This window comes from Python bivittatus, unplaced genomic scaffold (assembly GCF_059951505.1).
Source record: "Python bivittatus isolate LINGU-HERP-01145 unplaced genomic scaffold, Pbiv_v1 ctg000690_np1212, whole genome shotgun sequence".
NCBI lineage: Eukaryota > Metazoa > Chordata > Lepidosauria > Squamata > Pythonidae > Python > Python bivittatus.
The window spans coordinates 20,931,124-20,943,803 of NW_028277096.1; the positions used below are offsets into that span (position 1 = coordinate 20,931,124).

At 37.8% G+C, this 12,680-nt stretch overlaps 1 protein-coding gene across 2 annotated transcripts in view; it reads right to left on the reverse strand.

Moving 5' to 3' along the window:
* The window catches only part of MED13 (mediator complex subunit 13), a 117,459-nt gene that overhangs the window by 61,525 nt on the left and 43,254 nt on the right, over positions 1 to 12,680 (reverse strand). The gene's annotated exons all lie outside the window — the stretch shown is intronic.

A 12,680-nucleotide genomic window follows, 5' to 3' on the forward strand; every position in this document is an offset into this window, starting at 1 on the left:
AGACTGTTCAAAATTAGTTTGTACTCCATGATCTTCAATTACTAATGAACACTTCCGAAAACAAAAGAACTACACTAAGAAAACATACTCTCTTCTCTTCAATTAAGTTGCAAGTGAATTAACAATACTTCTGCTTGAAGGTATCCTGGCAATCTTCAAACACAACCCATGGAACTAACTTGTTCCTTGTTTCAAAGTAAACAGAAGCACTGAAAACCAGTGTTTAATGCTGCGGCTCCCAAACTGTGGCACCACAACAAACCCATAAGGCACCAAGGGATATTTTACTACATAATAGAGCATTTAGTGACATCATTGCAGTACCCCCAGGGTGCCACCGCACACAGTTTGAGAACCACTAGTGGCACCATGAACTAAGACCATGAACCAAGTTTGGAACCTCTGACTTAATGCATTTAGAGACTCCTCCTCCTTCTCCTCTCTATTAAACCCATCCACCATTTTGATAAAAGGTAGCTTACTCCAAAAATAACATTCTTGTGCTGCCTCTTGAGTATGTTATATGGTGAAATGGAGAGATGAAAAGGAATTAAGATTGGTAAGAAATAGACGTGGCCCTGATTACTCGCAGAGGTTCCATTCCAGCCTACAACAGTGGACAATGGAATCATGGATAGAAAGACCTTGAGTCTATAGGGACTGACCAAGAAGGTTCTACAAATATCAGGTCGTGCGTGGAGGGAATTTCAGGGCTGGACAGGTTAAAGGGAAGGGAGGAAGTGCTGTGGAGACGGCAAGTGTGCAGCAAGGCTGGATGAGCTAATGGGAAGACTGGCAGCAGATCGCTGTGAAGATGGGAGGTGGGGGTAGAGGCCTGACGTATACTTCTAAGCAAGTTCAAAATGGCAGACAGATCAGAACCATGTGCCAAAAGTGTGGATATATAAAATACTTTTCTGCAAATAAGAGATCTGGCCTACATTTATGAACCATAAATATACAAAACCGCATATAATAAGGTGGAAGGATAACAAGGGCCACCAGTATAAGTGTAAATACCATCTCAATACTGTTTTCTAAATTTAAAAGAGGTTTGTTACTACAATTTACACACCCCAAGGAGCTATTCCCTAAGTTGTTCTGCCAATGGGCCCAATGAGAACTGAGGTTTATTTTAATGTTCAGGTCACAGCTCCATACCAATAAATGGTTGTCTGTTATGTCCATACTTGTACACAGACAACCATCCAGCCTGAACCAAATTCTCACAAACAGCATGAAACAACAGGACAGTGATACCAACATGAGAGCAAGAACCTGCATCTGGCTACTCTACCTTGTCCCTACATCTACACCAATGGTACCATTACAGGCCCCAACAACTTAACATACAATGCTAGAGGCACCTTTGCATACTCTTCTTCTGAGGTGATACATGCCATCATCTGCCAGCAATGCCACTCTGGTTTCTATGTAGGACAGACAAATCACATGTTGCGCAAAACAATTAACCAACATAAGTTTGACATCAGGATTCAAAACAGGAACGAAGCAAAAGCAGAACATTTTAATCTCCCAGGACATTTAATCAAGCTCTCCAAGTAACAGTTTTGGAACAAAGAAACTTTGACAGCACAATTGAGCAGGAAATTGTTTACATACAATTCTGAGTTTACATACATCAAGAGGTTTCAGGCTATCTCAGAAGGATTTAACAAATACAATGAGTTCTTAATACTTTACAATTGTGGTGCTCCACATCAGTCAAACCACTCTATGCATCTGATGAAGTTGAGCTCCAGCTCATGAAAGCTCATACCTTAAATAAAATAGTCTCAAAAGTGCTGCCAGATTTTCTGAATCTTGGCTACTATAGCCTAATGTGACTCTCCTACAACAGCTCCCGACCAAGGGCATTAACCTGGCGACCAAGGGCATTAACCTGGCGTATGTTTATAAATGGATGCTTTGTTGCATTCTCACTTACATTTTTAAGCACCTATCCAAGATGTTTCAAGCACACACTCAAAACAACTAAAACAGATAATATTAAGTTAGATGGACAAACTTCATATGTTTCTACAACAAAGCTTGCTCAGAAATAAAGATACTTAGGACTGTAATGTAGACATTGTACAAGGGGAGCTATGTTAGGCTATGGTAGCAAAAAATCAGGAGTCTGGTAGCATTTTTTCTAACAAATTTTATTAAAAGGCATAAACTTTTGTGAGCTGCAGCTCATTTCATAAGTGACCTCACGAAAGCTCATGCCTTTTAATAAAATTTGTTAATCAGAAAAGGTGCTACCAGACTCTTTCTGAGGACAGTGCAAGTCATCTCAGAGATGAGAAAGTTGTAGTTTTTTTGGATGTTGATAACCTTCCATTTCCAGCATCATTCACCATTTGTATGCTTTCAGAAACTTCTGGGAATCGTAGTTCAGCAACAGCTGGAAGACTACAAGTTCCCAAGCTCTTGTCTATCTCGTAACACTACACAGAAAATCTTACTTGCAACATAATTGCCAGTCTAAGTTTCTTTAAATAATTCATGTACAGAGTAAAAACAAAAATGCCTTGTTTTCAACATTATCCCCTCCCCCCAAAATGTGCATATATGTGAGTATGAATATATCAGAACTAAGGAAAAATTGCACTTTTCATCATCCAAGTCCAAACATTATGTTCATTTTCTCTCCAGATCACCAAAATGTCTTAACCAAGCAGCAGAGAGGGGGGAAAAAAAGAACCTTTACTCATTTTAATAATAATATGAAATAAAAACTAAAATGTTACATTGCACATAGTGTGGGTGAGCACGTGTGTTTATTCCAGCAATTGCAACTCTTTCATCAAAGTAAAGGGTTCTGTTAGGGAATTCCCATGAAACTACAGATATAAAAAATACAGAGATCAGGACTGCTTTCTTTCTGGAACCCCCCTCATTTTAGATATTTAGCTAAGGATAGAAAAACCCAAACATTGCTACTATTTTTACAAAAAAAAAATCCTAGTGAATTAAAATTAGTATTCAATGATAAAACAAATCAAAGATGAACAAGGGACTTCTGTGCTCCTCTCGCCATATCTCAATGAACGGCAAAAATGCTGCACTGTACAGTATTTATAGCATTAACACACAAAAGCAAAGAAGAAAAATCAAACCTTCGCAAGAAAGCAAAAACAGTTTCCACCCACACTCAGATGGAAGCATTGCTCGAGCTCTGTTAGTAGTGATCCAATAGAAACTAAACTTTGACTTTGTCTCCCTAACAGTCATTCGGGTATTATCCTAGCATCCGTAAGAAGGCAACACTTTAACTTACAAAATTAAGCCAGTATAAAGGGCTCAGTGCATCACACTTTCTTACAATCAGTGGATACTTAATCTGCCTATTTAGTCAAATTTTAACAATGGTTTCAAGAATACATATGCTAAGCTTGGAAAAAGAAAGTAATAAGATTCTAGCAATTCCTCTGAATGTTAAACAAATCACTTTACAACCCTTTGAAACCCCCAAGTTGGTTTTATGGCATCACAAAGCAGGGCTGCTGCTTTTTGAACATACATCAGCTGGATGCTAACATCTACTTTACTTTTTGTGTGCCTGATTGTTACTGTCAATTAATTTGCATTTTCCATTAAGACCAGTGTTTCTCAACCTTGGGAACTTTCAGAAGTGTGGATTTCAACTCCCAGAATTCCCCTGCCAGCCATGCTGGCTGGGGAATTCTGGGAGTTGTAGTCCACACTTCTGAAAGTTCCCAAGGTTGAGAAACACTGATTTAGACAGTGCTGAACTTCAAATCAAGCCATTACACAGTGTAAGATTCTGTCCTCATGTCAGGGTCAGTTGGTGCTAGATCTTCAAGCATTAGCTCAGAAACACTTTCAGCCTTCATTTTCAACTGGCTATGTGCCAGTTTCATGCAGCTGTACAGTAGCTTGCAGACAAATGAAAATAGAGCAGGTCATGTGGCACTAACAAATTCCTTCTGCATGAGAACAAAAGTCCAATAGAACTCGAACTCAGAATTCAAGTCATTGGCAATGAAGTTTTAAGCATTTTGACCATTTACTTTGTATAAGAGGGCACTTGTGAAAATTACAGAAAAATTGTTATTGAAGAAACAGTACAGAAAAGCCCTAGATAATTAAAAGTGAGAGAAGTTTACTAATCTATAAATAAAATGCAAAGGATGCTATTAAGCAATTTTACTGATTAAAAAAAGATTAAATTGTTAGCACCCTTAACTTGTTTAGAGTCAATCTTATATTTTAAACTTAGAAATCTAAATTGGATTATTTTAAATCAAGATAGTCTGATTTTAAATCAACTTTTAAAAGTACAGATTTAATATCAACTTTCACAATTGCCACAATGTAGTAAGAGCATAGAAGTTTTTAACTGAGTCTTCTCTAACTTGATTGTCACAAGCCTGCCGACAAAGGTCTCTGTGGCAATTTCAAACCCTGCCAGTCAGTAACAAGACCCTCTCTGACATTTTCAAACACAACTCCACAATGAAAGGCCTCTTCCAACGCTTATAACTCCCACCCTGGGTTTTGATAGACCTTTTGGTGATTGCAAGCTGTGCAACAATGTTTACTGCACTTATTCTTCTAGACTTCCAAGGAAGCGTGGCAAAATCTTTCTGATTGTCTATGCAAAATGCTGCTTAACAAGTTACTTTCTAAGGTGAAACCTGCTTTGCAATCAGAAAAAAAAAAACACAAGCACACTGTAGATTCTACAAAAAGCAGTATGTGTATATTTTAAATTTTAAAAAATTGGAATCCCAATGTCTTAGTTAATTCTTGAGCATTTATCATAAAATTTATAGAGTACATGAAGAAACACTACTATGCTGCAATTTTGCCCTGCAAGAATCAGACTGAAGGATTCAACAACTGAAGAATTTTTTTCTGAATAATTATGTTTCATCAGGAAGTTTTTACTCTTCTGGAGGAAACATCTCATCTGATTACAAGGCATACATGTCTTCATTCCCTAAGGTTAACTTGACTGGAAAAGGAATTGCCAAGCCTAACATGCAGACAGATTCCTGAAAGTAATTTAAGTGAGCTCTCAAAATAATGAAATTACACAGGACATTGTGTTTCTTACTTGACTGCTAGAGAATAATAATTATACACCCATGCAAACTGAACACTCAGTTGTAGGGTTTGATGGGATTCACCTACAACTACATTCTTGTCCATGCCTGCTCAAATCTTGTTTACTGCAATTAACCACTTTTTTAATTACTTAAAGATTGCCAGTCTTTATGAAGCACAAGATTCTCTTCATCTGATTTACTCAAAAAATAGACGACCTAAACAAGCTTTGTTTAGAGAAATAGAGATCTAAACAAGTTTTATTAAGAGCCAAAGACTTCCTGAATCTTGAAGTGTGAATAGAATCCTTCTCTGATAGTCTCACAGCACTAATCCATGCCATGGACTACTTCTTATTTAGAGTACTATAAGGAGTTCTACACAGAGTTGCCCCTGAAGACATTTCAGAAACTCCAGTTACTACAAAATGTGTGGCCAGAGTCCTAATTGGAACTGGGCAATAGCCTGGAATAAGATTTTTCAAACTGAGTTCCAAGGAACCCCAGGATTCCGTGAGAACTTGGTGGGCTTCTGTGAGAGACCAAGGGCAAAAAAAAAAAAGAAAGAAAGAAATGAAGTTCACTCGAACAGAGTCAGTTTTATATCACTAGAGCTTTGCCTCTTGATCAGGGGTTCTGGGAATTTTGTTTTTTAAAAAAACCCTGGTTTAGAAAACCCTTCATGACCTGAGGCTACAGTGGAGTTCTTGGTGCTGACGATGTGCCTAGTTGGTTAATGAAGCGTCTGCAAGCAAACAACCAAGCTCGGAGAGCACCAGGAACTCCACAGTTCAACCCTGAGCTATGTATGTTCTCTTCTACTGAGGCCACAATGCCCAATAGAATGCTTGTTTGTGTTGCTACCCTTATTTATTTATTTATTTATTTAGTCAGCAGTCAGTCAATTTATATATCCCAAGATACATAAGCTGGTGGGTTGGCTCCAAGAGCCATATCCAAGGCTAACTTATGAAGATAGGTTACCTGGAAACAGGCCTTTTTGGGATTCTCTCCCACCTCCCACTTAAGAAGGCCGTCCTCACGTATGCCAGGCACTACCTTTACTATCTTTTCAGCACCAGGCAAAAATATTCTCAATTATCCCAGGCCTAACAACAACAGTAATGTAATTTTTAATCTTCTATTGCTGCTTTTTCACCATTATTTTCTTCCAAGTTTATGTAATTGTTTTAATGTGTGTTTTGCATATTAATTCACATTGTTTTTCTGACTAGTTTTTATTCTGAACTACTGTTGAGCTCAGAAATAAGTATAAGCAATATATACTTTTTAAAAAATAAATAAATAAAGGGGGGGGAGAGACCTATACTACTGCTTTCCACAACAAACTAACGCAACAGCTTCTCAGAAAATTATAAACAGTTCCCCAAAATTATCCTTTATGTAGTAATAATAAATGGGGGTTTGGGGGGAAACTGTATATTAAAGACAGCAAATTGTTTTATTGAGAACTTCTGAGGAACAATGAAGATATTTTGATATGGGAATATACACGCTCCAGTGAGTAAGCTAGTAATACTTTGAAAATGTAGGGAGTTGTAAATATATTTTAGACAATAATTATTGGGAAAACATAAACATAATTTTTGCCTTTTATAAATTAAAAAGTTGCTAATTCGAGGGCAGATAAATCATATGTGGTTGATGATACTTTAACACCGCTACATCAACGTTTAAAAAGATAAAAAGTGCACATGCAAAACAAAGCACACTTCAGATATTTCAGGATAGATTTTTGGCAATTTTTTAATTGACTATTTATTTATTTAACTCATACTCTGCCACAATCTAATGACTCTCAATGGCTTACACAGTAGCCTGATCTCCACTGGGAGGCTGTTCCAAAGCATTAGCGCTGCCACAGAAAAACAGCGCCTTATTGCTTTGGCACTTTCCCCCCTCTCAGAAGTGTGGGATTGTAAGTATTTTCTACTTAGTGGATTAGACAATTCCAACTGGAGCAGGAGGTCCTACGGATATTGAACATTGAGTCAACAGATATCTTATACTTCAGAGCCTAGGAAAATAAAAAAATATACTGGGAAGATTTTAAAAGGAAACATTTTATGGCTTTTGCAATTAATGAAGTAATCACAAGATATGGAAGGGGGTTGCACAGTCGTAACTTTGTAAATAATATGTATAATAAAATTATATTTTATCATAAAAATATGATTGATTTTTTATTTAAACTAATAGTAATCAATCTGAAAGTACTAAAAAAGCATCCACCATAATGATCAGTGCTTTTGTAACCGATTAGCCTCTTCTTACCATGCTAATTTGAGCAGTCTAAATGCACATTTTCCTCCCATTCTCTAGATAACTGAATTTAGTTTACTTGTATTATTAATTGGGTCATAATATAGTCAAATACTTATTATCCAGCTTGAACAGTTTTCAGTAGATTAGTTTAATTTGATAATCTGTAGTCAATGGTGCATTGCTCAGAATCATTTTCAGGATTATCTAAGGCTCTTGAAAAATACAATGAAAACTATAATGAATTATTAGTTTATCAGCTACAGGATATGAAGAGAATTACATTTCAACAAAGAGGCAAGCTACTTCATTGTACAGCAAAGTGCATGCTTTCTTTCTCCTTTCTTCAATGTATGTCCAAATCTGTTTTGGTCCAAGTATTTGACTGCTATTGAATTCTTTGGACCACACCACATTTTTAATTCACATGACCTGACATAATGGAGATTTACATAGAATGAATCCTATCTTGTAATACATTCAGATATCTTTCATTACTCTCCCATTACTGCCAAAGGCATAAGTAGTATGTCTTGGACGGTGCAGGAGAGATGCAGTAACTAGCAAAGGTTAGGTCCCACATAGTTCTCTGGTGCATGCAGCTGGGCTGTAACTATGGAGTCCAGAAGTAGAATATTCCAGAGTTCTGAAATTAACAGCTCTAGTATCACATGCAGAGATTCTAACTTCACACAGAGATAAAAATGAACAGGGGCTGCCATGTGCTGATCTTACCAGGGGACAATTTCCGAGAGAGTACAGTTGAAATTCAGTTTGAAAGACAAAATATTTCAGAACCAGTTGTTACCTAGAAAGTGCTTGCAGTGACAAGCAAATATTAAGTTGTTTTTTGAAATTAGGGCCACTGACACTTTTCCCCAGGATAGAATTCCACAGCCAGGGTGCCACAGCGAAAAGGTCCACCCACTAGTCAGAACCACCAACAGGGCCACAAACAGGGCCTCCACAGCTTGCACAGGTTAGAAGGACTAGATGATGTGGTCCTTTAAATATTTGTACACAGGCAGCCCATGCAGTGCTTTAAAAGTACAAGCCCCTTTGTATTCCTACTAGATATACTAAATCAATGGTAATTTTTGAAAACAATGGGAACAATATTTTTTCAGAAAAATAGACATATATGCTACACTTATTTTTTAGCATCCTTTATAAAGTCACATTTGTTATTTGCACATAAACTTTCGCTCATAAAAATTGACAGATATGGTTTATTTAAACCAAGGTTATGAAGTTACTGATTGAATTTAAGTGTTTTTAATTACTGTTCCAAATGGAGCTACAAAACACTGAATATTAAGGGAGGTACTATCTCTTCATTTTTGCCTGAAAGAACTAGGCAGACATTAGAATTAAAGACAAACAATTTATAGTAAAAATAAAATAAAATAAAATTGTACAATCTGAACTTTTTCCTCTACCATATTAAGCAGATATAAAAGTCTTAATTTCAAGAAAAGAACTGAGAAAATTGAGAGAGGAAGGGGGGCTTATGCTAATGCTTACCCATTTGTCTATATGAAATATGTGATAAAGGAAAAGGGTCACTAAAGAGGTCAAAGCCACAATATGTTGTTTTATTGATCCTTTTTTTTTTAATTTAAAGTGCAGTCGTCAATGTTTCTATCTTTTCTGATGATTTTTATCATATCAATGGATTTTTGAACACTGAAGGTTTACCAGTGTTGATTGACACAAACTTCTCTGTCTTTGAATGTTATATTATTTAAATTTTATGTAAGCATTTCCAAATCCAAACCAATTTCTTTCACACTGTTACCATATCGTATATCATTTTAAAAGAAAGAAAATATTTCATAATTTCTTCAGTTTTCAACATTGTAAAAATTAAAAAGGCTCCAGGAGGGGGGACAGGGGGTTGGGGACAAGAAAACCAAGTTCCCTTAACTTTTCCAGTTTTTTTTTTTAAACCTTGGTCTTTATGTCTGTATAACTGTCAGGCCTAGCCCAAGGAACTCCAAGAGACCATGTAAATTCAGTCCAGCAATGTTTATTAGCTACAACCTCTAGCAAGAATCTTCCCAGACTGAAACCCCAGCTCCCAAGTAATGCCAACCACAACATTGTGAATTTCTCAGGGAGGTGCCAGTCTCATCCTCTTATCTCTCCCTCACACCTCAGGAGATGAAAGAAAATGTTTTTCTCCCTGAGTCTGGCCTTCATAATTCCATTCCATCACAATAACCTGTTTACCAATCTGGCAACTGTTCTTCACTACTTAGAGTTTTTACTGCACGCATACTCCCACTATGCAGCATTCCATTTGTAAAGCTATTCAGACACAGAATAACTGCACTATCATAATCTAGGAAAAATCATGACTGGAACATCGTCTGAAGCCAGGCCCTTGTGCCAGTAAAACATGTGAACCTCTAGTAATAGTTTGGTATTAAGAAGTCTCCCCAAGCTACACATCTCTTCCTCCAGAACACCTCATCCAGAACAGTTCTTCCTAATTCCCAGGCATGACATCCATCTACCAAATGTATATACTTCTTATTGGCCATTATCCAAATCTAGTACAACAGGATTCTGCTGAGTGATCTGGACAAATCTTTAGGAGCCCGCTCATTACCTGAGAAAGCTCTGTTAAGCAGATCACTAATGGTGAAGAGACAGCTCTCTTCACGTAGAGGTGCAATTATATACCCTCACCTAACCTCAGTCATTAAGTATATTTTAAGAGGGATTGCAGTGTTAATTCCTATTTAATAATTTACCGAGACATAGATAAGTTAATGGGAACATCTTTATGGCAGACTAAAGCTCCTAGAATATCTTTGGCAAACTGAGGCTACCTTATTATGATGGTGGCTAATTTTCATTGAGATTTTAATTTAACACACACGTGTATGTATATATGTAGATATATATCTTTTTATAATTATTCATCTCTTTGGGCCCATCTGCAGAGCAAGTGCGTGACTCCTTTGAAATCTGTAGAGTTTTAGGGTCCAGGTATACTAAACCATTCTATTCCAGCCTTGAAAGCTGCGAGGCGTATTTGGTTATTAGCTGGTAAGCAGTTACGTTTTCAAATCACATGAGACACTGATGCTGTGGAATAACCGAAATGCAAGAATAGCAGGGGAGATGCTGTATGGGAATGCTTGAACTAAAAAGAATTAACACTTCCAATCAGTTGATTCCTAAAGAGGCTGCATGTTGTTAATCTTTTGGTGGCCCTGGGTACCATCTCTTTCGGTACCCTTTCAGACTGCCTTCAGGGGTTGGAAATAGAAACCCTGGTGTCACAGTGGTTCTCCTCCTTCCTCCAGTTCAGCCTGTATGTGCGTAACATACTAAACTTGTATATTATTAACTTTGCTTTGTTTTTTGTGGTTTAGCAAATTGTATAAACACAGCTCATTTGGCTGGTTTGGGTTCAACGTGCTATCCAAGTCCAATAAATAGGTTAATTCCGTAACCAGATTACTTACATTGTTCAAACACAGCCAATGAGTTGATTTGGGCACATTACTCATTCATACAGGGATACTATGGTGATAAAATGAGATGTGTATGCTATCCTAAATGAATAAGATATAAAATATGATAAATATGTACAAGTGTAGCAAGGCAGTGTCTCTTCCATGCAAACCTTCCTTGAAGTAATAGTTTCAGTCAGTTTCATGTCTAACACACTAGAAGAAAATATACTTTTATTTTTTAGAAAAAAAAAAAAGCATGCTATTATAGTGTTCCCTGTATAGTGTATACAGTGGGGCAAAAAAGTATTTAGTCAGCCACCAATTGTGCAAGTTCTCCCACTTAAAAAGATGAGAGAGGCCTGTAATTTTCATCATAGGTATACCTCAACTATGAGAGACAAAATGGGGGGGAAAATCCAGAAAATCACATTGTCTGATTTTTAAAGAATTTATTTGCAAATCATGGTGGAAAATAAGTATTTGGTCACCTACAAACAAGCAAGATGTCTGGCTCTCACAGACCTGTAACTACTTCTTTAAGAGGCTCCTCTGTCCTCCACTCGTTACCTGTAGTAATGGCACCTGTTTGACCTTGTTATCAGTATAAAAGACCCCTGTCCACAACCTCAAACAGTCACACTCCAAACTCCACTATGGCCAAGACCAAAGAGCTGTTGAAGGACACTAGAAACAAAATTGTAGACCTGCACCAGGCTGGGAAGACTGAATCTGCAATAGGCAAGCAGCTTGGTGTGAAGACATCAACTGTGGGAGCAATAATTAGACAATGGAAGACATACAAGACCACTGATAATCTCCCTCGATCTGGGGCTCCACGCAAGATCTCACCCCGTGGGGTCAAAATGATCACAAGAACGGTGAGCAAAAATCCCAGAACCACATCGGGGGACCTAGTGAATGACCTGCAGAGAGCTGGGACCAAAGTAAAAAAGGCTACCATCAGTAACACACTACGTCGCCAGGGACTCAAATCCTGCAGTGCCAGGTGTGTCCCCCTGCTTAAGCCAGTACATGTCCGGGCCCGTCTGAAGTTTGCTAGAGAGCATTTGGATGATCCAGAAGAGGATTGGGAGAATGTCATATGGTCAGATGAAACCAAAGTACAACGTTTTGGTCTAACCTCAACTCGTTGTGTTTGGAGGAGAGAGAATGCTGAGTTGCATCCAAAGAACACCATACCTACTGTGAAGCATGGGGGTGGAAACATCATGCTTCAGGGCTGTTTGTCTGCAAAGGGACCAGGACGACTGATCCGTGTAAAGGAAAGAATGTATGGGGCCATGTATTGTGAGATTTTGAGTGAACACTTCCTTCCATCAGCAAGGGCATTGAAGATGAAACGTGGCTGGGTCTTTCAGCATGACAATGATCCCAAACACACCGCCCGGGCAACGAAGGAGTGGCTTCGTAAGAAGCATTTCAAGGTCCTGGAGTGGCCTAGCCAGTCTCCAGATCTCAACCCCATGGAAAACCTTTGGAGGGAGTTGAAAGTCCGTGTTGCCCAGCGACAGCCCCAAAACATCACTGCTCTAGAGGAGATCTGCATTTAGGAATGGGCCAAAATACCAGCAACAGTGTGTGAAAACCTTGTGAAGACTTACAGAAAACGTTTGACCTCTGTCATTGCCAACAAAGGATATATAACAAAGTATTGAGATGAAGTTTTGATATTGACCAAATACTTATTTTCCACCATGATTTGCAAATAAATTCTTTAAAAATCAGACAATGTGATTTTCTGGATTTTTTCCCCATTTTGTCTCTCATAGTTGAGGTATACCTATGATGAAAATTACAGGCCTCTCTCATCTTTTTAAGTGGGAGAACT